Source organism: Pongo abelii, chromosome 2, assembly GCF_028885655.2.
Source record: "Pongo abelii isolate AG06213 chromosome 2, NHGRI_mPonAbe1-v2.0_pri, whole genome shotgun sequence".
In the NCBI taxonomy this organism is placed as follows: domain Eukaryota; kingdom Metazoa; phylum Chordata; class Mammalia; order Primates; family Hominidae; genus Pongo; species Pongo abelii.
Window position 1 is genome coordinate 138,008,658 of NC_085928.1, and position 23,334 is coordinate 138,031,991.

Here is a 23,334-nt window from a genome sequence, read left to right on the forward strand (position 1 = left end):
TGGCACCGGAGTTTTGGGTCCACGGATAAAACGTGTCTCCTTTGTCTCTACCAGAAAATGAAAGGAATTGAAATTAAGAGAAGGGAGAGATTGAAGTGTGGTGCCAAGATTGAAAGGAGAAAGAGGTTGAGGGATAATGAGGGAGGTTGGAGAAGAGAGTAAAAAGAGGCTGCTTACCAGATTTGAAATTGGTGAGATGTTTCTTGGGCTGGGTGGTCTGAGGACCTGAGATTGTAGGTGGATCTTTCTCACAGAGCAAAGAGCAGGAGGACAGGGGATTGATCTCCCAAGGGAGGCCCCCTGATCCGAGTCACGGCACCAAATCTCATGCGCGTCCATGTAAAGAGACCACCAAACAGGCTTTGTGTGAGCAATAAAGCTTTTAATCACCTGGGTGCAGGTGGGCTGAGTCCGAAAAGAGAGTCAGCAAAGGGAAATAAGGGTGGGGACATTTTATAGGATTTGGGTAAATAAAGGAAAATTACAGTCAAAGGGGGTTGTTCTCTGGCGGGCAGAGTGGGGGTCACAAGGTGCTCAGTGGGGAACTTTTGAGTGAGGATGAGCCAGGAAAAGGACTTTCACAAGGTAATGTCATCACTTAAGGCAAGGACCGGCCATTTTCACTTCTTTTGTGGTGGAATATCATCAGTTAAGGCAAGGACAGGCCATTTTCACTTCTTTAGTGGTGGAATGTCATCAGTTAAGGCAGGGCAGGGCATATTCACTTCTTTTGTGATTCTTCAGTTACTTCAGGCCATCTGGGCATATACGTGCAAGTCACAGGTGATGCGATGGCTTGGCTTGGGCTCAGAGGCCTGACAATGTCTAACGTTGGAGAGATGATGGAGTAACAGAAATGCTCACACACTACTGGGGGAGTGTGAATTTGTACAACCATGTTGGAAGACTATTTGGCTTTACCTAGTAGAGGTGAACTTTTGTATATCTTATGACCCAGGAATTTCACTTCCATTTATGCCCTAGAAAAATTATTGCACCTGTGTGTCTGTATGCAAAAATATTCACAGTAGCCTCATGTATAATAATGAAAAATTGGAACTAACCTAAATGTTCATTAATAAAAGAATGAATAAATAAATTTTGCTGTATTCACATAATGGAATATATACATAAGTGAAATAAACTACAGTCACATGCCTCAATATGGATGAACCCCAGAAGTGTTCAATTTAGTTAAATAAGTATCTTACAGAAGGATGTACAACTGTATACATTATACTTGTATAAAGAATTCCATTAATATAAATTTCAAAACATGATCACTACACATTGCATACAGGTATCAAAATATCACATATACCTCCAAAATATGTACAACTATTATATATCAATTTAAAAATTACATTAAAACATGTAAAACTAATTAACATATTATCTAAAAATACAAACACATGATTAAACTATCACAAAAGAAGGGAAATTAAGCACAGGAAAAGATGCTCAGTATCATTAGTCACTAGGGAAATGTAAATGAAAACCACAGTGAGTCACCATTTCATACCCACTAGGATGGCTATAATCAAAAAGACAGATAATACCAAGGGTTGATAAGGATGTGGAGAAACTGGAACCCTCATACTTCTATTGGAAATGTAAAATTCTGTCATCACTTTGGAAAACAGTCTGGCAAAGTGTGAAACACTCTGAAAGACAGTTACTCAAAAGTTTAAATACAGAGTTACCATATAACCCAGCAATTCCACTCCAAGGTATTGAAATACTCCAAAAGAACTGAAAATATAAGACTACACAAACTTGTACATGAATGTTCATAACAGCATTATTCATAATAGTCAAAAATGTAAACAACCTAAATGTCCATCAATAGACAAATGAACAAATAAAATGTGATATATTCACACAATGGAATATTACTCAGCAATATAAAGGAATGACATATTGATACAGTCTGCAACATAGATGACCCTTGAAAACAAGTGAAGGAGCCAGACGCAAAAGACCACATATTCTATAATTTTATTTCTATGAAACACCCCAAATAGGAAATCTAAATAGAAATAAAATTGATTAGTGATTGCCTAGGGTGGGAGTTAGGGGAAAGGGGAGAATGAATATAACTGCTAAGGAGTACAGGGTTTCTTTAGGTGATAATGAAAATGTTCTAAAATGTATTGTGGTGATGGTTGTACAACTCTGTTAATATACAAAAAACATTAATTGTACACTTTAAATGGGTCCATTATATGATATGTGAATGATATTGCAAAAAAAGCTGTTATAAAAGATAAAATAAGGGCATGGGAGTATAAACAAAAATTTATAATAATGGTTACCTTTGAGAGGCAGAGAAGGGAATAGAATTAGGGAGGAACCCACAGAACATTTCACAGTAAGATGCTTTTTATTAAACTAGATGATGGCATACATTGGTATGCTGTATCATAATCTAATAACATAGACATATGTTATTAAATAATTAAAATTATTTTAATGGCTAAGAAGCATATGAAAAAGTTTAACCCCTCAAATATTAATAAGACAACAATCACATTGTTATTTTTAAACCTATGAAATTACTAAGTTTGCATTTGTGTGGTGAAACACATGATCTTATACACTGCTGGTGGGGGGGTGTTGGACATTGGAAGAAGCTGTCTGGGGTACAAATCTCACAACGTGTATCATGAACCTTAAAATATGCATACTCTTTCACCTAGCATTTCTATTTCTGGGAGTATAATTATATCCTTCTCCCTTTGAATCTGGGAAGGCCCCGTGACTTGCTTTGACTGACAAGGTGAAGCAGAAGTAATGCACTGGGACTTCCAGGCCTAAGCCTTAAGAGGACTGTCTGGGAATTTCCATTCTCTACATCCTGGAAGCCAGTCACCATGCTCTAAATAAGCTCAGGCTACACTGCGGAATGATGAAAGGCCACAAGGAGAGAGGCCCAGGAGGAGAAGAGACTGTCTTGGATGGGGCAGCCCCAGCCACTCATCAGCTGAATGCAGCTCCGTAAGCAACCTCAACTATACTACAAGGAGCAGAACTTCCCAGCTGAGCCCAGCCAGCCCACAGAATAGTGAGAAATAAATCATTGTCTTTGTTTTAAGCCACTAAGTTTGGGATGATTTGCAATGCAACAACAGAGCTAAACAATATCCTAAAGACATGATGGGAGTTGTGAACAAACATTTATGGACAAGGCTGCACATAAGTATTACGGGCAATAATAAAAAATTAGAATGTATCCAAATGCCTGTGTTGGCGTCTATTGTTTCTTTGTCTACTCAGCATCCATTCTATTTTGTAACAGAATCCAGAATTTAAGAAAATCTCCCTCCTCATTTTCAGTCAATGTTGTTCCAATGAGGTTTTTCCCTACCCAGGAGTGAACATATGACTCAGACTTGGCACAAGACCCCTTGGGGTTAGTTCAAGGATGGGCCATGACTCACGCAATGTGGTCACAATCAGAGTGAATCCAAGACTTGCTCAGGAGTTATGGGAAAGTGTTCTTTCTTTTTAGACTGTTCGTAGCCAGAATGATTGAAGATGAGAGTTCCTAAGGTTGGGAATTAAGTGAACACCACAGGAGGTAGAACTGGGAGATGCAGAGAACCATGTGTACATGACATTTTTTAGTCTCTACATCAAGCTATACCCTGGACTTTTGGGTATATAAGCCAGTATGAGTCCTTTGGCTTAAGCCAGTTAAGTTGGGTTTTCTGTCTCTTGCAATCAAGATTCCTAACCAGTATAAGGTCTGTCTAAGTCAGGGAAAGTTTGTTTGCAAAGGAAAAGACATGCACCCAAACTAATTCCAGAAAACCAGGGAAAGTAAAGGAAGCAGAGATTATTATGGAATTCATGAGAATTAGAAATTTACCAAACTGCAAATCTCTCCATTTTTTGTAATTTCTATTTTAAATGTGTCTACATCCTTTTTTTTCTGCTTTATAGCTGGTTCTTCTGTCCTTTTAACACAGAAATTATCATAATAACCTCAGTTATTATGATAACCAGACTTTGTAAACCAGATGGTTCATAAAGACAAAAAAATTATGGAACCCAGACTTTATGTTACCTTTAAACTTGTTTCCCACACATCTAGATCACATAGTATCAGTATCCCAGTGCTAAATTCCCAGAGTAAAGATCTGATGGGCCCAGCTTTGGCCAAGTGTCTACCATGTCCAAAATCAATATTTATGATGTCTCTAGGGGTTCTCTTTTTTGAAGCTGTGAGCTGAACATGTTTTCTAAAGAAAGATGTGGTCAAGGAGTAAATTATCTCCATCTCTAGAACACCACAAGACAAAGGAGGAATAAGTAAGCAAATGGTGATGCACTGTGTAACATATGCAGTCACCCAAAACATGTTTTCAAAAAGCGCTTAACATTATTCAACAAATGATGCAGGGACAACGGGATTGCCACATGCAAAGGAATGGAGTTGGACTCACCTCATGCCATACAAAAATCAACTGCAAATGGATCAAAGAACTAAATATAACAGTTAAAACTATAAAACTCTTAGGAGAAAACTTAGTTGTACATCTCCATGACCTTAGATTTGGCAATGATTTCTTAGATATGAGACCAAATGATAAGCAACAAAAGAAAAAATAGGTAAGTTGGGCTTCATAAAATTAAAAGCTTTTGTGTATCAAAGGACACTGTCAAGAGAGTGAAAAGACAGCCCATAGACTAGGAGAAAATATTTACAAATCCTATATCTGATAAGGGTTTAATATCCAGAATATGTAAATTCAACAGCAACAACAAAACTACCCAATTTTAAAAAAGACAAGACTTGAATCTGACATTTCTCTAAAGAAGATATACAAATGGCCAACAAACACATGGAAAGACATTCAATGCCATTACTGGTTAGGAAAATGCAAATTAAAACCATAAAGAGTTATCATTTCATCTCTACCAAGATAACTATATTCAACAAAATAGACAATAACAAGTGGTGGAAAGGATGTGGAGAAATTGGAACACTCACACATTGCTAGTGGAAATGTAAAATGGTGGACTCACTGTAGAAAACAATTTGGCAGTTCTTCAATAAGTTAAACGTAGAATTACCAGATGATTCAGCAGTTCTGCTCCTAGCCGTATACCTAAAAGAATTGAAAACAGATGTTCAGACAAAAACTTACACATGAATGTTCACAGCAGCAGTATCCACAATAGTCAAAAAGTAGAAACAACCCAAATGTCCATCAAATAATGAGTGGATAAACAAAATGTGGTAAAACCATACAATGAAATATTATTCAGCCTTAAAATGGAATGAAGTACTGATACAGGCTATGACATAGATATCCCTTGAAAACATTATGCTAAGTGAAATAATCCAGTCACAAAAAGGCCACACATTATATGATTCATTCATATGAAATGTCTCCCGTAGGCAAATCCATAGAGACATAAATAAGTTTCGTGGTTGCTAGAGAAAAGGGAAAAAATTGGGGAATAAGGTTTAATGGGCACAGAATTTCCTTTAGGGGTGATGAAAATGTTTTGGAAGTAGATAGAGATGATGGTTGTATAACATTATGAGTGTGTTAGATGGCTTTGAATTGTACACTTTAAAATGGTGAATCTTATGTTGTACATTTAAAATTTTTTATTTATTTATTTATTTATTTATTTATTTATTTATTTATTTATTTTTTAAAGAGATGGCCAGCCTGGGCAACATAGCAAGACTTCGTCTCTACTATAAATTTTTTAAAATTAGCCAGGTGTGGTGGTGTATACCTGTAATTCCAGTTACTGGGGAGGCAGAAGAGGAAGGATCACTTGAGCCCAGGAGTCCAAGGTTGCAATGAGCTATAATTGTGCCACTGCACTCCAGCCTGGGTGGCAGAGTAAGACCCTGTCTCGAAAAAAAAAAAAAAAAAAAGAGAAAGAAAGAAACAAACAAATAGGTCTCACTATGTTGCCTAGGCTGGCCTTGAATTCTTGGGCTCAAGTGATTGTCTCACCTCAGCCTTCTGAATAGCTGAGACTACAGGCATGCACCACTGCACCTGGCTGTTATACATATTTTAGCACAAAATAAATGTTTAATGTCAGGAACACGTAAGTGCTTTTAATGTAAAAAAGTCAAAATTTAAAAGTGAATGATTCTGATTTTGTTTTTTAAATGTAAACAGAGGAAAATGGCAGGAAGCAGTGATCATCAATTCTAGATAGTGGCATTTGGGTGATTTGCACTTTGTTCTTTATACCATTTTATATTTTCCAAATTTTCCATTGTGACAACATATTGTCTTTATAATCAGAAAAAAATGTTCTAAATAATTGAAAACAAAGTCATTGTTGCACACATTACTAATGCTCACCAATGTCAGGTTGTCCTCTCCTCCCTAAGCACTAAGAAATGTGTACTTCTCAGAATCCTGCAATTAGGCAGGGCAATGTGACTAGTCACAGGCAATGAACAGTGAGCAGAAGTCATATGTGTCACTTCATTGGTTATTTATTGTTGCGTAGCAAAGTACCCAGAACTTAGTGGCTTAAAACAACAACAATCACTATTTAGCTCCTAAATCTACAGTTAAGGCTAGGTTCAATGGAAACACCTCAATTCTGCCTCAGGTCATCACCTGGGTGGCCTAAAGCCTGGGAGTGGAATCACATGAAAGCTGGCTCTTTCTCATGTCTGTGAGTTGATGCTGGCTCTGCAGGCTGGGACCCCAGCTCGGTCTATTAGCTAGAAAAGCTAAATGACTGCCATACAAGCTTTCACAAAGTGAAAAAGGAAACATCCAATGGCTTATGCCATCAATATTTTTTTTTTAGAAAGTGTACCCACATTAAGATGAGCTGAAGAGTTCAAGTACTGTTTCCCTATTATTGAAGAAAATTGCAAATATGGGTAAAAATTCTCCCAAGAGGCAATCCTGGAAAAACAAATGTAATGCTCATTAAGCAAGGAATTTTTATCTTTCTTTTCAAAGCATATTGTCAACATGTATGAAAACACCCAAGAGGGTATATTTGCTAAAAATAACACAACATTGCAAAAGCACTTAGAAAATCGAGTAATTTATTAAAAGAAATTTGAGATGCTTTGGAAATATCTTTAATACTTGGGCATAATGCTGTAATAAGAACAGATATGGCAAGAGAAAGAACATTGAGCCACAAATGCTAGGTAGTTGACTAGTCTGAGTAGATGTGACATTTCTGTTCAATCTTTCTCCCCAAATGGAGTAAGAGTCCACAGAAAAGTCTACAGCAACCCTGTCTAAGTAATCTGTCCCATCCACCACCCACCACTCCAACCATTTTAATCATACTTTATCTGTGCAAGTGGCCTTCCAGGGCCCCATGCTGGACACAGGAGTTCAACAACTCCTGGCTGCAGTATGCTATTTAGAGCCCAAGAATACTTCCCACTAACTGGATCTGATAGAGTTTCTACCTCAATGAAAATGAGGAAAATATTTGGAGTCAGATTAATAAATCTTAATGGGTCAAACAAAAGGTGGGAGGTAAGCTTCAAGGTCAAGCATATGAGGATCCCAGGGGAGCTAGGAGTCCAGGAAGTTAAGAGTGGCTGTAGGTGGGCCTGGTCTGGAAGAACTCCCTGAACTGAAGAACAATCAGCCCCATAAAGTTTCCATTGCACTTGAGTCCTTGTGTGGGCACAGACAATTTCTTGTTACATTTGTTCTTAGCCTAGAATAAGATGGTAATAATCAAGGATGCAGAGCTAGAGAAACTTCGCTATTATACCAAAATTTTCTAAAAGGCAACCTAAGTCTGTATTAAAATTAACACACAGGGTGCTGGTGTGTAAAGTTATAGAGCTTAAAAGTAAGCATGATGTATATGTGCCACATTTTCTTAATCCAGTCTATCATTGTTGGACATTTGGGTTGGTTCCAAGTCTTTGCTATTGTGAATAATGCTGCAATAAACATACGTGTGCATGTGTCTTTATAGCAGCATGATTTATAGTCCTTTGGGTATATACCCAGTAATGGGATGGCTGGGTCAAATGGAATTTCTAGTTCTAGATCCCTGAGGAATCGCCACACTGACTTCCACAAGGGTTGAACTAGTTTACAGTCCCACCAACAGTGTAAAAGTGTTCCTATTTCTCCACATCCTCTCCAGCACCTGTTGTTTCCTGACTTTTTAATGATTGCCATTCTAACTGGTGTGAGATGGTATCTCATTGTGGTTTTGATTTGCATTTCTCTGATGGCCAGTGATGGTGAGCATTTTTTCATGTGTTTTTCGGCTGCATAAATGTCTTCTTTTGAGAAGTGTCTGTTCATGTCCTTCGCCCACTTTTTGATGGGGTTGTTTGTTTTTTTCTTGTAAATTTGTTGGAGTTCATTGTAGATTCTGGATATTAGCCCTTTGTCAGATGAGTAGGTTGCGAAAATTTTCTCCCATTTTGTAGGTTGCCTGTTCACTCTGATGGTAGTTTCCTTTGCTGTGCAGAAGCTCTTTAGTTTAATTAGATCCCATTTGTCAATTTTGGCTTTTGTTGCCATTGCTTTTGGTGTTTTAGACATGAAGTCCTTGCCCATGCCTGTGTCCTGAATGGTAATGCCTAGGTTTTCTTCTAGGGTTTTTATGGTTTTAGGTCTAACATTTAAGTCTTTAATCCATCTTGAATTGATTTTTGTATAAGGTGTAAGGAAGGGATCCAGTTTCAGCTTTCTGCATATGGCTAGCCAGTTTTCCCAGCACCATTTATTAAATAGGGAATCCTTTCCCCATTGCTTGTTTTTGTGAGGTTTGTCAAAGATCAGATAGTTGTAGATATGTGGCATTATTTCTGATGGCTCTGTTCTGTTCCATTGATCTGTATCTCTGTTTTGGTACAAGTACCATGCTGTTTTGGTTACTGTAGCCTTGTAGTATAGTTTGAAGTCAGGTAGCGTGATGCCTCCAGCTTTGTTCTTTTGGCTTAGGATTGACTTGGCGATGCGGGCTCTTTTTTGGTTCCATATGAACTTTAAAGTAGTTTTTTCCAATTCTGTGAAGAAAGTCATTGGTAACTTGATGGGGATGGCATTGAATCTGTAAATTACCTTGGGAAGGATGGCCATTTTCATGATATTGATTCTTCCTACCCATGAGCATGGAATGTTCTTCCATTTGTTTGTATCCTCTTTTATTTCCTTGAGCAGTGGTTTGTAGTTCTCCTTGAAGAGGTCCTTCACATCCCTTGTAAGTTGGATTCCTAGGTATTTTATTCTCTTTGAAGCAATTGTGAATGGGAGTTCACTCATGATTTGGCTCTCTGTTTGTCTGTTATTGATGTATAAGAATGCTTGTGATTTTTGTACATTGATTTTGTATCCTGAGACTTTGCTGAAGTTGCTTATCAGCTTAAGGAGATTTTGGGCTGAGACAATGGGGTTTTCTAGATATACTATCATGTCATCTGCAAACACCATGGAATACTATGCAGCCATAAAAAATGATGAGTTCATGTCCTTTGTAGGGACATGGATGAAATTGGAAATCATCATTCTCAGTAAACTATCGCAAGAACAAAAAACCAAACACCGCATATTCTCACTCATAGGTGGGAATTGAACAATGAGAACACATGGACACAGGAAGGGGAACATCACACTTCGGGGACTGTTGTGTGGTGGGGGGAGGGGGGAGGGATAGCATTGGGAGATATACCTAATGCTATATGACGAGTTGGTGGGTGCAGCGCACCAGCATGGCACATGTATACATATGTAACTTACCTGCACGTTGCACACATGTACCATAGAGCCTAAAGTATAATAATAATAATAATAATAAAAAGAAAAAAAAGTAAGCATGAGTTAAAACGTTGATCCTCCCAAAGATGTGAATAGACATTTCTCCAAAGAAATTATACAAATGGCCAATAAGCACACAAAAAGATTCTCAATATCACTACTCACCAGGGAAATGCAAACCAAAACCACAATAAAATATCACTTCACTTCCACCAGGATGGCTATTATGTAAAAAAACAGAAAATAAGTGTTGAAAAGAATGTGGAGAAATTAGAGCCCTTGTGCATTGCTGGTGGGAATGTAAAACCATTGTGCGGTGGCTATGGAAAACAGTGGGGTAGTTCCTCAAAAAATGAAAGAACTGCCATATAATCCAGAAATTCCATTTCTTTTTTTTTTAATTTTATTTTAAGTTCTGGGATACATGTGTAGAATGTCCAGATTTGTTATATAGTTATACATGTGCCATGGTGGTTTGCTGCACCTATCAACCCATCTTCTAGGTTTTAAGCCCCACATGCATTAGGTATTTATCCTAATGCTATCTCTCCCCTTGCCCCCTACCCCACGACAGGCCCCAGTGTGTGATGTTCCCCTCCCTATGTCCATGTGTTCTCGTTGTTCAACTCCCACTTATGAGTGAGAACACAGTAGCGCTTGGTTTTCTGTTCCTGTGTTAGTTTGCTGAAAATGATGGTTTCCAGCTTCATCCACGTCCCTGCAAAGGACATGAACTCATTCTTTTTTATGGCTGCATAGTATTCCATGGTGTATATGTACCACATATTCTTTATCCACTCCATCATTGATGGGCATTTGGGTTGGTTCCAAGTCTTTGCTATTGTAAATAATGTTGCAATAAACATATGTGTGCGTGTGTCTTTATAGTGGAATGATTTATAATCGTTTGGGTATATACCCAGTAATGGGCTTGCTGGGTCAAATGGTATTTCTGGTTCTAGATCCTTGAGGGATTGCCACACTGTATTCCACAATGGTTGAACTGATTTACACTCCCACCAACAGTGTAAAAGAGTTTCTATTTCTCCACATCCTTGCCAGCATCCGTTGTTTCCTGACTTCTTAATGATCGCCATTCTAACTGGTGTGAGATGGTATCTCATTGTGGTTTTGATTTGCATTTCTCTGATGGCCAGTGATGATGAGCTTTTTTCCATATGTTTGTTGGCTGTATAAATGTCTTTTTTTGAGAAGTGTCTGTTCATATCCTTTGCCCACTTTTTGGTGGGGTTGTTTTTTTCCTGTAAATTTATTTAAGTTCCTTGTAGATTCTGAATATTAGACTTTGTCAGATGAATAGATTGCAAAAATTTTCTCCCACTCTGTGGGTTGCCTGTTCACTCTGATGATAGTTTCTTTTGCTGTGCAGAATCTCTTTAGTTTAATTCGATCCCATTTGTCAATTTTGGCTTTTGTTGCAATTGCTTTTGGTGTTTTAGTCATGAAGTCTTTGCCCATGCCTATGTCCTGAATGGTATTCCGTAGGTTTTCTTCTAGGGTTTTTATGGTTTTAGGTTTTATGTTTAAGTCTTTAATCAGTCTTGAGTTAATTTTTATATAAGGTGTAAGGAAGGTGTCCAGTTTCTATTTTCTGCATATGGCTAGCCAGTTTTCCCAGCACAATTTATTACATAGAGAATCCTTTCCCTATTGCTTGTTTTTGTCAGGTTTGTCAAAGATCAGATGGTTGTAGATGTGTGGTGTTAGTTCTGAGGTCTCTCTTCTGTTCCACTGCTCTATATATGTTTTGGTACCAGTACCGTGCTGTTTTGGTTACTGTAGCCTTGTAGTATAGTTTGAAGTCAGGTAGCATGATGCTTCCAGCTTTGTTCTTTTTGCTTAGGATTGTCTTGGCTCTATGGGTTCTTTTTTAGTTCCATATGAAATTTGTAGTTTTTTCTAATTCTGCAAAGAAAGTCAATGATAGCTTGATGAGAATAACATTGAATCTATAAATTACTTTGGGTAGTATGGCCATTTTCACTATATTGATTCTTCCTATCCATGAGCATGGAATGTTTTTCCATTTGTTTGTGTCCTTTCTTATTTCCTTGAGTAGTGGTTTGTAGTTCTCCTCGAAGAGGTTCTACACGTCCCTTGTAAGTTGTATTCCTAGGTATTTTATTTACTTTGTAGCAATGGTGAATGGGAGTTCACTCATGATTTGGCTCTATGGTTGTCTATTATTGGTGTATAGGAATGCTTGTGATTTTTGCACACTGACTTTGTATCCTGAGACTTTGTTGAAGTTGCTTATCAGCTTAAAGAGTTTTGGGGCTGAGAAGATGGGGTTTTCTAAATATGCAATCATGTCATCTGCAAACAGAGACAATTTGACTTTCTCAATTCCTATTTGAATATCCTTTATTTCTTTCTCTTGCCTGATTACCCTGGCCAGAACTTCGAATGCTATGTTGAATAGGAGTGGTGAGAGATGGCATCCTTGTCTTGTGCTGGTTTTCAAAGGGAATGCTTCTAGTTTTTGCCCATTCAGTATATTGGCTGTGGGTTTGTCATAAATAGCTCTTATTATTTTGAGAAATGGTCTATCAATACCTAGTTTATTGAGTGTCTTTAGCATGAAGGGGTGTTGAATTTTATCAAAGGCCTTTTCTGCATCTATTGAGATATCATGTGGTTTTTGTTGTTGGTTCTGTTTATGTGAGGGATTACATTTATTGATTTGCATTTGTTGAACCAGCCTTGCAACCCAAGGATGAAGCTGACTTGATCATGGTAGATAAGCTTTTTGATGTGCTGCTGGATTCAGTTTGCCAGCATTTTATTGAAGATTTTTGCATCAATGTTCATCAGGGCTATTGGCCTGAAATTTTCTTTTTTCATTGTGTCTCTGCCAGGTTTTGGTATCAGGATGATACTGGCCTCATAAAATGAGTTAGGGAGAAGTCCCTCTTTTTCTATTGTTTGGAATAGTTTCAGAAGGAATGGTATCAGATCCTCTTTGTACCTCTAGTAGAATTGGGCTGTGAATCCACCTGTTCCTGGGTTGTTTATTTGTTGGTTTGTTTTTTGTTTTTTTGTTTGTTTGTTTGTTTTGTTTTTTGTTTTGGTTGGTAGGCTTTTAATTACTGCCTCAATTTCAGAACTTGTTATTGGTCCATTCAGGAATTTGACTTCTTCCTTGTTTAGTCTTGGGAGGGTGTATGTGTCCAGGAATTTATCCATTTCTTCTAGATTTTCTAGTTTATTTGCAGAGAGGTTTTTATAGTATTCTCTGATGGTAGTTTGTATTTCTGTGGGATCAGTGGTGATATCCCCTTTATCATTTTTTTATTGTGTCTATTTGATTCTTCTCTCTTTTCTTCTTTATTAGTCTGGCTAGTGGTCTATCTATTTTGTTAATCTTTCCAAAAAACCAGCTCTCGGGTTCATTGATTTTTTGAAGGGTTTTTTGTGTCTCTGTCTCCTTCAGTTCTATTCTGATCTTATTTCTTGTCTTCTGCTAGTTTTTGAATTTGTTTTCTCTTGCTTCTCTAGTTCTTTTAATTGTCATGTTAAGGTGTCAATTTTAGATCTTTCCCACTTTCTGATGTGGGCATTTAGTGCTATAAATTTCCCTCTTAATACTGCTTTAGCTGTGTGCCAGAGATTCTGGTACATTGTCTCTTTGTTTTCATTGGCTTCAAAGAACTTCTTTATTTCCTCCCTAATTTCATTATTTACCCAGCTGTCATTCAGAAGCAGGTTGTTCAGTTTTCATGTAGTTGTGTGATTTTGAGTGAGTTTCTTAACCCTGAGTTCTAATTTGATTGCACTATGGTCCAAGGACTGTTTGTTATGGTCTCCGTTCTTTTGCATTTGCTGAGGAGTGTTTTACTTCCAATTATGTGGTCAATTTTAGAATAAGTGCCATGTGGTGCTGAGAAGAATGTATATTCTGTTGATCTGGGGTGAAGAGTTCTGTAGACGTCTGTTAGGTCCACTTGGTCCAGAGCTGAGTTCAACTCCTGAATATCCTTGTTAATTTTCTGTCTCATTGATCTGTCTAATATTGACAATGGGGTGTTAAAGTCTCCCACTACTATTGTGTGGGAGTCTAAGGCTCTTTGTAGGTCTGTAAGAACTTGCTTTGTGAATCTGGGTGCTCCTGCATTGGGTGCATATATATTTAGGATAGTTAGCTCTTCTTGCTGCATTGATTCCTTTACCGTTATATAATGCCCTTCTTTGTCATTTTTGATCTTTGTTAGTTTAAAGTCTATTTTACCAGGGACTACGATTGCAATCCCTGCTTTTTTTTTTTTTTGCTTTCCATTTGCTTGGTAAATATTCCTCCATCCCTTTATTTTGAGCCTATGTGTGTCTTTGCATGTGAGATGAGTCTCCTGAATACAGCACACCAATGGGTCTTGACTCTTTATCAAATTTGCCAGTCTTTATCTTTTAATTGGGGCATTTAGCCCATTTACATTTAAGGTTAATATTGTTATGTGTGAATTTGATTCTGTCATTATGATGCTAGCTGGTTATTTTGCCCATTAGTTGATGCAGTTTCTTCATAGTGTTGATGGTCTTTACAATTTGGTACCGGTTTTTCCTTTCCATATTTAGTGCTTCCTTCAGGAGCTCTTTGAAGGCAGGCCTGGTGGTGACAAAATTTCTCAGCATTTGGTTGTCTGTAAAGGATTTTATTTCTCCTTCACTTATGAAGCTTAGTTTGGCTGGATATGAAATTCTGGGTTGAAAATTTTTTTCTTTAAGAATGTTGAATATTGGCCCCCACTCTCTTCTGACTTGTAGGGTTTCTGCAGAGAGATCCACTGTTAGTCTGATGGGTTTCCCTTTGTGAGTAACCTGACCTTTCTCTCTGTCTGCCCTTAACATGTTTTCCTTCATTTCAACCTTGGTGAATCTGACTATTATGTGTCTCGAGGTTGGTCTTCTTAAGGAGTATCTTTGTGGTGTTCTCTGTATTCCCTGAATTTGAATGTTCGCCTGCCTTGCTAGGTTGGGGAAGTTCTGGATAATATCCTGAAGAGTGTTTTCCAACTTGGCTCCATTCTCTCTGTCACTTTCAGTTATACCAATCAAATGTAGGTTTGGTCTTTTCACATGGTCCCATATTTCTTAGAGGCTTTGTTCGTTACTTTTCATTCTTTTTTCTCTAATCTTTTCTTCACACTTTATTTCATTAAGTTGATCTTCAATCTCTGATATCCTTCTTCTGCTTCATCAATTCAGCTATTGATACTTGTGTATGCTTCACAAAGTTCTTGTGCTGTGTTTTTCAGCTCCATCAGGTCATTTTTGTTCTTCTCTAAACTGGTTATTCTAGTTAGCAATTCCTCTAACTTTTTTCAAGGTTCTTAGCTTCCTTGCATTGGGTTAGAACATGCTCCTTTAGCTCAGAAGAATTTGTTATTACCCACCATCTGAAGCCTACTTCTGTCAATTTGTCAATCTCATTCTCTGTCCAGTTTTGTTCCCTTGCTGGCAAGGAGTTGTGATCCTTTGGAGGAGAAGAGGTGTTCTGGTTTTTGGAATTTTCAGCCTTTTTACACGTTTTTTTCTCATCTCCGTGGATTTATCTACCTTTGGTCTTTGATGTTGGTGACCTTCAGATGGGGTTTCTGTGTGAACATCCTTTTTGTTGATGTTGATGCTATTCCTTTCTGTTTGTTAGTTTTCCTTCTAACAGTCAGGCCCCTCTGCTGCCGGTCTGCTAGAGTTTGCTGGAGGTCCATTCCAGACCCTGTTTGCCTGGGTATCACCAGTGGAGGCTGCAAAACAGCAAAGATTGCTGCCTATCCCTTCCTCTGGAAGCTTTGTTCCAGAGGGGCACCTGCCAGATGCCAGCTGGAGCTCTCCTGTATGAGGTGTCTTTCGACCCCTCCTGGGAGGTGTCTCCCAGTCAGGAGGCACAGGGGTCAGGGACCCACTTGAGGAGGCAATCTGTCCCTTTGCAGAGCTCAAACGCTGTGCTAGGAGTTCCGCTGCTCTCTTCAGAGCTGGCAGGCAGGAACACTTAAGTCAGCTGAAGCTGTGCCCACAGCCGCCCCTTCCCCCAGGTGCTCTGTCCCAGGGAGATGGGAGTTTTATCCATAAGCCCCTGACTGGGACTGCTGCCTTTCTTTCAGAGATGCCCTTCCCAGGGAGGAGGAATCTAGAGAAAAAGGGAGTGGTGGGAGTGTAAATTAGTTCAACCATTGTGGAAGACAATGTGGCAATTCCTCAAGGATTTAGAACCAGAAATACCATTTGACCCAGCAAGCCCATTACTCGGTATATACCCAAAGGATTATAAATCATTCTACTATAAAGACACATGCACACATATGTTTATTGCAGCACTGTTCACAATAGCAAAGACTTGGAACCAATCCAAGTGCCTATTAGTGATAGACTGGATAAAGAAAATGTGGTACATATACACCATGGAATACTATGCAGCCATAAAAAAGAATGAGTTCGTGTCCTTTGCAGGGACATGGATGAAGCTAGAAACCATCATCCTCAGCAAACTAACACAAGAACAGGAAAGCAAACACCACATGTTCTCACTCATAAATGGGAGTTGAACAAGAACACATGGGCACAGGGAGGGGAACATCACACACCGGGGCCTGTTGTGAGGTGGGGGAATAGGGGAAGGATAGCATTAGGAGAAATACCTAATGTAGATGATGGGTTGATGGGTGCAGCAAACCACCATGGCACATGTATACCTGTGTAACAAACCTACACATTCTGCACATGTATCCCAGAACTTAAAGTATAATTTAAAAAAAGAAAAAATTGTTAAAATTGTAAATTTTATGTTATGTATATTTTACCACAATAAAAAAATTTGTTAATGTCATTCCTCCATTCCACCTTCATCTTCTTGGTTCTCATCCACACACTTTGTGAGGGCTGGGGCCATGTGTTTCTTTCTCACCTCTGCATCTGTGGCCCCAGAGCAGAGGCTGACCCATTGCACACACTCAATTAATATTTTCTTAATTAAGGAATGAATAAAAGCTAATGTATATTAAAGGAGGGAGACACAGTAGAAGAATTATTTGAGATGGGTAAGTTCAGAGTAAGTGTTTTCCAGAACTCCAAGCTTAACAATATGATCTAGGGAACAAACAAACAGATTGAGAATAAGAAGACTTTGCCCTATGGACTCTAACCCCATCTCTTCTTCTCTGGGCTAAGTTTACCCCTCAGACTGTCTTGAACTGGTGAGAACATATCTGATTATCTTTAAGTATGATTCACTCTTTGGAAAATCATGCTATTAGACCTGATTGAGTAGTGAAAACCTTAATTATTCAAAATGAATTCATTTAAGCTGCCTAATTTCATTAGTAAGAATTCTTTTAACTCCAAGTTTAAAAAAAAAAAAAAACCCACATCAACATGACTTGAACAATAAGATTCAACAATATCCTCAGGCTGATGTCCAGCTCTTTCTATATATTCTTTCTTTATATTTTGTATAATATCAGCAGAGACACTAATTGTTTCATGATAGATTCATCTGAAATGTGATAAAGAGTCTTCTCTCGGCCAAACTTTACTCAGGATTCTGGACCTTCTCCCAGGGCCCATCTGTGCACTTACTTGTAAAATCCAGCTTTAGCAAAGGGCCCTGCTAAGTGAGTTTAGCCAGAACCCTCCATCTTCAATATCTGATTATCCTTGATATCTGATTATGTTACACATCCTCCATCATCCCCCAGGTGATGTCTGATCTCCCTGGCCTGTCTTCAGCAAGAATCCTGTTGGGTCGGTTTAGCCAGAATCTCCCTTAGTAATTTTCCATCCACTGACCCTCACCCTGCTCCTTGGCTGTAAATTTCTCCTTTCCATATTCAGAGTTGAGTCCAATCTCTCTCCCTGACTGCAAGACCCCATTTTAATTGTCCTCACACCTATTGTAATGGTCTTGAATTGAAGTCTTCCTTACCATGCTTTAACAAGTATCATTGAATAATTTGTTTCTCAACAAATTTACTCATCCTTACAGAAGTGAAGCAGCCTGAACCAAGAGTGTTACTAATTCACTGTTGGGGAGGGGAGTAATGAATCGTGAATACACAGTCCTTTCCTCCAGTACCCCTCATCGTTGGAGAGTATTCATCCACAGTGATTAGGCTGGAGATCAGTCAGGAGTGGGTACACCAGAGGGGTATCTTGGAATCAGTTTATATCATAATGAAAGAGCAGTGGTTCTCAAATATGGGTAATTTTGTCTCCCCAGGGGACGTTTGGCAATATATAGAGGATTTTTTTTTGTCTCAACTGGGGTGGAGGTGGGGTGATAGTACTCCTGGAATGCAGTGAGTAAAGGCCAGGATGTTACTAAACATCTTAGAATGCAGAGGACAGCCCTCTCACCTCACAAAGAAATATCTGGTCCAAATGTCAAGAGTAACAAGGTTGAAAACCCCTGAGACACAACGTTAGATCTGTATATCCATAGTAAAAAATTTCTGTCTAGAAGCTGAAAGAGAAGAGGCAACATGATAAAATGAGCAAAAAGAATCTTGGAACTAGACCTCATAATGAACATTAGATCAACAGAAAGCCCTTATTTCAAAAGCAATTGGCTGAAAATGTAATACATTATTTGTTCAGAAGAAAATGCCAACCTGCTGATAAGGAATGAGGTTGACATGGTCTATTCCTTGTTAAAGTCCTAGAAGTTAAGTCCCTGGGTGCCAGTATGGGCTCCTGCACTAACTAAGCAGTGTTATTGTAAAGTCACTTAAAGACTGAAGAACCAGTTTCCCCAGATGGATCACTGGGTTTCAAACACTTCTATCTGCCTCTGGAGGTGCCACAGGGATTTTCTGGTGAGGGGTACAAATAATCCGCCTGCCCACTTTTCACCCTCCTGCACCAAATCACCTATGCTTTATATATTTGACATGAAATAGGTCAAAATATAAGCAGTATAATTTATATGTGCTAGATTATATATATGCAGTGTTCCTTTGTTTCTAGAATTGATCTCATTGTCCTCTTAGGTGTTCTTTCCAGTGGAGGGAGTAAAATCTTAAACTCACTGATTAAAGTTATCTCAAAATTTTCCTGTTTAAAACAGCCTTTTTCAGATTACCAACACCAAAAATTTTTTACCTATGGGGTTTTTTCTTTGTTCAATTTTCAGTAAACAGCAGAATACCTTCTTCAAATGATATAGAAGACAAGTATAGACATGATGGAGTAAAAAGAGTAAATATCAGCTAGGCATGGTGGCTCATGCCTGTAAACCCAGCACTTTGGGAGGCTGAGGTGGTGAATCATAAGGTCAGGAGTTCGAGACCAGCCTGGCCAACATGGTGAAACCCTGCCTTTACTAAAAATACAAAAAATTAGCTGGGTGTGGTGGTGCATGCCTGTAATCCCAGCTACTCGGGAGGCTGAGGCAGGAGAATCACTTGAACCCAGGAGGCGGAGGTTGCAGTGAGCCGAGATCTCGCCACTGCACTCCAGCCTGGGCGACAGAGTGAGACTTCCTCTCAAAAAAAAAGAGTAAATATCTAGTCAAATAGTCAAATCAAATGATCCAACTTGGCTATTTTCTCTCTTCTCCAAGATAGCATCTAGAGGGAGGAAAATTGCATGATCTCCAGGGGAGAAGCCCGCTGGCCTATGTACAGGTTTTCGTGCTGTCCTCTGAAAACCACCTGGTTCCTTGTTTCTACTGGTCACTAGACGACTATCATCAACGATGCTTGATGATTTGTGCTGTTTTCTTTGGCACTCCTGGAACCAGGTGGTTCCCTGACCACCTCCCCCAGAAACCCCAGCCCACCCCCACCACCTGCTATATCTGATTTGTTTAGGCCTTTCAATATTGGGAGAGCAGCAGGGCTGCCATTCTCCACCCAAGCTCTGAGAATACCACATTAAGGCCTTAGTTTTGGCTACATTAATATTTGCTTTGTTCACCTCATTTCTTAATGACCATTTAAAGATTTCCACTTTGCTTAGCCAAATTTGTGTCCAATTTGCCCCTTTCTTTCCCCTTTGTTGTACCTATTCTCTTATAAATCATTCTAACCTATTTCCCTATCTGTTATTTCAGCATAATTTTTCCTTTCATAGGGGTTCTGAGGCTAGCAGCTGTAGCTTGGAACAGAAGGAATCCAAGTTAGGCCCAGGATGAGGGTCCACACAAACACTTTCTTTTATTTTTATTTTAACTATATTCATTGGTAGGGGCTCTACAGGCTAGTAGCTGCAGCTTGAACCAGATGGAATCCAAGCTTTGCCCAGCATTAGGATTTACCCCAAAATTTTTGCATTACCTCTTACTCACATTTTAGATATGACAGATAACAGTAACCAAAGATCGTATATTTTTCTTTTTCTTGTTACTCTGCATTTCCTTATGCATCCAGTGAGACAACTTCTTGGAGTTGGGTCCATAATTTTAAAATTCCATTGGTAACTTTTACCTTCAGTAACTGATTATAGCACAGCTATAGTTACATATCATGGCTGACTCTGTAGCCATCCAGAAATGGAAAGTTCATTAACATCTACCCTTTCATCCTTTTTCTTCCCAAACCACATGCTCCAGTGAGTCAGGTTTGTTCGCATGAATCCCTCTTCTGACACCAACTGTCATAATTTGGAGCCAACTACAAGTTTAGAGAGCACAATATCCACAAAATGGCCCTCACTTCTGACAGCAACTGCAAATTCTGGTAGGTTCCCAAAGCCACTTTCAGTTTTCATAATTTTCCATAAGGACTCACAGGATTTCACTGAAAGTTGTTATACTGATTGTTACAGCTTATTATAGGGAAAGGATGCATATTCAAATTAGTAAAAGGAAGAAGTACAGGGCAGAGTTTGAGAAGGTGCCAAACCTGAAGCTTCTGTTTCCCGTTTCCTGTGGAGTCAGCATGTATACTTTCCCAGCATCAATGTGTGGCAATATGCAGAATATTGCCAGTGAGAGAAGCTCACCTGAACTTCAGTATCCAGAGTTTATATTGGGGTTTCATTATGTACACATGATTGACAGACTGCCAACATGATTGAATTCAGTCTCTAAGTTGACTTACACCATGTGACCCAAAGTTCACACTCTGAATCACATGTTGATCTTTCTAGCATGACCAGTCTCCACCCTAAATCACATATTTGGTCTTTCTTGTGTAGCTAGCCTCACCCTAAGATCTGGTGTGGCCAGCTGCCACCCTAAACAAAGACACTCCCATTGAGTATTACATAGATCAACTCTCAGAAGCTGAGGGCAAAGGCTAGTCCTCTCTCTGGGTGAGGCCAAATTTTTTGCTACACAGACCTGTACCTCACACCATATATAAATATTGACTCAAAATAGGCCGAATACCTAAATTTAAGAGCTAAAACTATAAAATTCAGAATAAAACAAAGGCGGAAATTTTCATGACCTCCCAGTAGGCAGAGGTTTCTTAGATACATCACCAAAAGCACAAGTGACAAAGGCAAAAATAGATAAATGGGACTTCACTGAAATGTAAAATATTTGTGTCTTAAAGGACACTATCAAGAAAGTGAAAACCTACAAAATGGGAGATAATATTTGTACTTTTTTTTAGTATTTATAATGAATTTTTAAAATTTAATCTTTATTGGTTTAACTACAAAATTAATATTGCTCATTCTAAAATATCACATTTTAGGAGTTTATAACCCACCAAAAGGGAATCCAATAGTAACTTCCTACAAGAAAGCTACTCTTAACAATTTGGGGCAATATTCAGAGAAATAACATTTTTACAAAAAATTTAAACTTTAAACACTGCTTTACAACGTGTTTTTTTTCCTTAATTTATATCAAAGCCACATTCTGTGTCAGTCATTAAATTCCTATTTAGTATTATACTATATGAATTTACAGTAATTTACTGCTTCTCTATGAATACACACTGGGGTTGTTTCCATTTTTTCTTTATTAAAAACTGCATCAGTGGGCATCCTTCATATGTAATTTTGATTAAAGTTACATATGAATAAAAGTCAGAGCTAACTGTGTAGATGTCTTTTCAAGTACTTCGGTGGATATCTGCTGTTTTGACCTGCCCAGTTAATTCTCTCATCTTCCTATAACACATCCCATTTTCCTTTGGAGAATTGCCTCCCGTATTCCATGCAGTTCTTAATGGGGCTGCAAATCAGAGTACCCAGCTACTCTGGCCATAGTAATTAGTGCAATAGGAGAGCCTGTGACCCAACCGAGTAATCAGATCCCTTCTCTGGGATTTAACATACGAATCCTAGCAAAGAAAAGCTCTTTCTTTACTTGGAGATGGTTCCTGGAAACATAGGAGCCTAGAGCTCTGTAGCCAGACTATCCCTTCCATACTGCCTGAAGGGATCCCACTTAGAGTCAGAAAAATAAAATAGGTAAGAATGAAACTATTGCACAGAGGAAAACAGGTACGATAAAGAATGAGCTAATGACATTCACGTTACTGAATTCAGTCCTAACCGAAGCAGTATCCACTCCCAGACTTCCCAGTTGCTATATATAACAAATTCTCTTTTCTGTAGTTGGGTTTCTGTCTTTTGTACAATAGTCCTCCCTTATCTGTGTGGTTTTGCTTTCCACGGTTTCAGTTATCCACGTTCAATAGCAGTCTGCAAATAGATGAGTACACTGCAATAAGATATTTTGAGAGAGAGAGAAAGCATGTTCAGATAACTTTTATTACAGTATATTGTTTTAATTGGTCCATTTTATTACTAGTTATTGTTGTTAACCTCTTACTGTGTCTAATTTATAAATTAAACTTTATCATAGACACATATGTATAGGAAAAAAACAGTATATATTAAATTCGATACTACCTTCAGTTACATGCATCCATTGGGAGTCTTGGAATGTATTCCTTGTGAATAAGGGGGGACCACCGCAATGGAAAGCCTCACTAGTCATTACATTATTCAGCATCTTTTTATATCTGAAGTCAGACTAGAAGTCTGGATGTGGCAGATTTCTAGTTGGTGCTAAAAGAGAAAGGCCGCAGCTACTCACATACATGCAGTCAGCACAAACCACATAATCCCTAAGCACCTAGTGGCTGTTTGGCTGTACTGGCTCCCCGGTTTCCTAGCAACCAAGCTCCTTTCTTCCTCACACACTCACACCTTTTGTGACATTGCCTTCTCAAGGCTGCCCTTAATGTAAATGTTTGGGAGGTAGAAAAGGAAAAGGCAAGGAAATATACACAGTATAATTTGCTCCAGGACTGGAGACTTGAGAACATATGCTAGAGGTGGCCTAGCTTACAGATTCAGAAAATTCACTGGCAGACTGAAAATAGCAAGAAGCCAGGCACAGTAGCTTGGGTCTGTAATCCCAGCTACTCACAGGCCAAGGTGGGAGGATTGCTTGAGGTTAAAAGTTTAAGACCAGCCTAAGAAACATAGCAAGACCCTGCCTCTAAAATTTAAAAAATTAAAAAAAAAAAAAAAAGCTGGTCATCGTAGCGTGTGCCTGCAGCCCCAGCTACTTAGGAGGTTGAGGTGGGAGGATCACTTGGGCCCAGGAGTTCCAGGGTGCAGTAAGCCATGCTTGCACTATTGCACTTCAGCCTGGGTGACAGACAGA

At 38.7% G+C, this 23,334-nt stretch overlaps 1 long non-coding RNA gene across 1 annotated transcript in view; it reads right to left on the reverse strand.

The window, feature by feature from the left end:
* Nucleotides 1-22,758, reverse strand: part of LOC129058630 (uncharacterized) — a 48,795-nt gene extending 26,037 nt beyond the window's left edge. The window contains exons 1-2 of the long non-coding RNA XR_008523887.2: nucleotides 22,572-22,758; nucleotides 4,997-5,114 (exon numbers count right to left, since the gene is read on the reverse strand). This is a non-coding gene — a long non-coding RNA (uncharacterized LOC129058630). The remainder of the gene's footprint in view (nucleotides 1-4,996; nucleotides 5,115-22,571) is intronic.
* Between the last annotated feature and the right edge of the window lie 576 nt (nucleotides 22,759-23,334).